Source organism: Limulus polyphemus, unplaced genomic scaffold, assembly GCF_000517525.1.
Source record: "Limulus polyphemus unplaced genomic scaffold, Limulus_polyphemus-2.1.2 Scaffold5515, whole genome shotgun sequence".
NCBI classification, from domain to species: Eukaryota; Metazoa; Arthropoda; class Merostomata; order Xiphosura; family Limulidae; genus Limulus; species Limulus polyphemus.
The window spans coordinates 60,627-63,868 of NW_013671125.1; the positions used below are offsets into that span (position 1 = coordinate 60,627).

Genomic DNA, 3,242 nt, shown 5'->3' on the forward strand with positions numbered 1-3,242 from the left:
AAGTACAGTAAAGATGGTATCTACCTTTTTTTTATAAATATACCACATCTAATTAAGCAAAGGTATACATTTGATCAGTAATATCAGTGATCTAAGAAGGAGTTGTTCGGACAGACATGCAGAAAATTAATATAATAATATAACTTACAGTTGTTATATAAGTTAAATATATAAAAGTGGGGATGCTATAGAACCCCCGGTTCCGACGCCTCTTGAATATACGCATTTCTTCCTGTGCTTAAGTGATACACCATTTACAGCTGGCTAGGGGGGGGGTCTATTGTCACGTGCTTCTAGTGCCCATCACCTTCGTGAAGATCACTTCCTTACAACCCAGGCTGCTTTAAGCAAAGTAATTATACAGATCCTTTCTCCAACCTCGACCCCTGTATTAACAAACAGAGACAGGAAGTGGATAAAAGTAAGAGCTGAACAAGGACATCAGAGACAATGATGTATCGTTTTCGAACTACCAACCAGACAGTTTTGACCTTCAATTTTGCGCCAGCCTCGCTTTGGTACTTAAAGTATCCACAACGTACAGCGGGAGGCAATTATTCAAAAATGTTCAGCTTTTTCACAAACAAAGTTTCAACATCTGGATCTCTGAGTTAATAACGAGAGTAGACTGTGATTTCACGTGTTGTTTCTTTCACAGCGTGCTTAGTGAAGGCAGTTAGACCTGATAAAATAAATGTGAGAAGTTACGAGGGCTTGGCAGTTGATGTCTTACAAAAAAGTTTCAAAGCCTAGCTACAAAATAAAGAATATATATATTAATACAAGTAGGAAGATGTAACAGAATTGAGATAATTATGAAATATCAGTGGAATTAGATTGTTTTTGTTGTTTTTGTCCACCGTGTGGAATCGAACCCCGGACTTTCGTGTTCCAAGCTCATAAACTTGCCGCCGACCCACCAGGATAAAATTAAAAACTGAAGTTTGATGTGTATGTGTGTGTGTATTATATTACATTTTCGACGGGCTATTTTTTTAACCATCTTGAATTTTTTATAGTTCCATCTGTACCATACAAAGAGTTTGATAGAAACATTTTAGTAATGTCATCACAATTGCTCTTTAACCTTGAAACAGACATCTTTGACTAGTTTGTTCGCAGTGTTTTCAATGATATATTTCACACGTGTAAAACCTGGTTTTTTGTTGCTGGGTTCTCTGGCGTTAGGGTGTAGCGATAGACCAGAGAATTTCTTGGTAACTTCCTGCTTATTAAGTGTGAGATAATTAACGACAAACAACAGATGGCAGAATAAACAAAGAAAGGGTGTACTACACGGAAGTGACAAAATAGTTCGACATTCTTTCTTTTAGTTTAATTTGTATTCTACACGTGTTGTTACGTTTTCTTCAAACAGTAAATCTGTCAATAATGGTAATCCATTATTATGTTATTTCTCTTTATGTATGATGGGCCCGGTAGATCAGCGGTGAGTCTGAGGGCTTTTAACGCTAAAAATCGGGTTTCGATACCTGCTGTGAGCAAAGTATTGATAATCCATTGTATAGCTCTGCGCTAAACAACAAGTAAAACGTATGTATGACTAGAAGGCCCGACATGGCCAGGTGGCTAGGTCGCTCGACTCGCAATCTGACGTATGTATGACTAGAAGGCCCGACATGGCCAGGTGGCTAGGTCGCTCGACTCGCAATCTGACGTATGTATGACTAGAAGGCCCGACATGGTCAGGTGGCTAGGTCGCTCGACTCGCAATCTGAGGGTTGGGGATTCGAATCCCCGTCCCACCAAACGTGCTCGCTCTTTCAGCCGTGGGGGCGTTATAAGGTGGCGGTCAATCCCACTATTCGTGGGTAAAGAGTAGCCCAAGAGTCTTTCACTGCTAAATTATGGATAGCTAGCGCAGATAGCCCTCGTGTAGCTCTGCGTGAAATTCAAAACAAATCAAACCAATGTATGACAAGAGAAGAAACATAGTTCAGAACACATTTTCAGACGTGGTAATGTAGTAAGGTAATGGACTTATGATTCATGGTACATGTCTCGTTGCCGCAGAAACGTCCTACGCACTTTGGGGCCGTGGCTGCTCTATAAGAATGACGGTCCAACATTACTATTCGGTCAGTAAAGATTGGCCCAAGAATTTGCGGTGGATCCTGTTAGCTTGATTCTTTAATTAATTCTAATCTATCGGTTCAAAATTAGGAACAGCTTTGGGCAACAGTTCAGGTAGTGGTTAAAGACAGATGTGCGAACACCTCCCAAGTTCTACAGGACTTCCTCTTTATCACTTGGCTCTGGTTCTTCACCATGGCCGATGTTTCGTACCATCACGGAGAATGGAAATTGTCCAATTGCATGAAAGTTTATTTTGGGGAGGTACTTTTGTACCAGCAGCATTCATCTTAGTAAATTTTTCGACTGTTAACGAATAAGTGTCAAAACACGCACGCGATGATCGATCATTACGATTTTATTATTATATTTTTGGCAACTTTATAAATTAAACTTGTTCCTATTACAAGAGAATCAAACAAACTTGCACTTTTTAACCAGTTTTAGACATTAAGTTATAAACAACATCAACCACAACATAAGCTGTAACCGAAGAAAACTATAAAATTCCACAAACCTATGTGATTCGGAGGTGGTCAGTCATTTTGGTCTGTCCATTAATTAAAATTATCTTTAGATTTTGAAAACTGCAGTTACCCTTGATATAAAACTTGCTTCGATATTGAGAACATATTCGACTTAATTCCAGTTAATTCCAGTTATCTCCACTCGGTGGCTTGAGCATTAGCAACAACCCAGCTCATATTGACTAAACTCTTCACAAACGAAATGATACAAACTTTTAGAATCAGCCTACCCTCCCACCTAGGGAGAGCTCTTGAAAAAGCTTGGAAGCTTTTATTATATTGTTGTGAGATGTGTTGCCACTTCTGTAGTTCAACTTGGTGAAAATAATGCGAAGTCCAGTACACGCAACAATAACAAATTTATTATTTCTTCCTAAGCGTTTGCTGCAGGCTACTTTCACTTGTGTACAATTGTAGGCCGAAATTCACAAATAATATTTTCACTTCCAACAGAATATAGGCGATCACTCACTATCTTCCTTGAATTCTCATTCAAAACTCAAATTAATACTTCACAGAACTCTTAACTGCTTACCAATATTCATAATAATATACCCTTCTAGACATTTACTAGATCTTAACCTAACGCGCCCTCTAGCTACCATTAAATCAAAACATTGC

The 3,242-nt window shown here is 38.8% G+C and overlaps 1 long non-coding RNA gene across 2 annotated transcripts in view; it reads right to left on the bottom strand.

Annotated features, from left to right (window-relative positions):
* The window catches only part of LOC111089194, a 13,272-nt gene extending 10,553 nt beyond the window's left edge, over positions 1–2,719 (bottom strand). Inside the window, exon 1 of one of the 2 annotated variants that reach the window (XR_002613503.1) lies at positions 2,612–2,719. This is a non-coding gene — a long non-coding RNA (uncharacterized LOC111089194). Of the gene's footprint in view, positions 1–148; positions 407–2,611 lie in introns of those variants that run through there. The other variant, XR_002613502.1, reaches the window with a different exon arrangement.
* Positions 2,720–3,242: the final 523 nt, after the last annotated feature.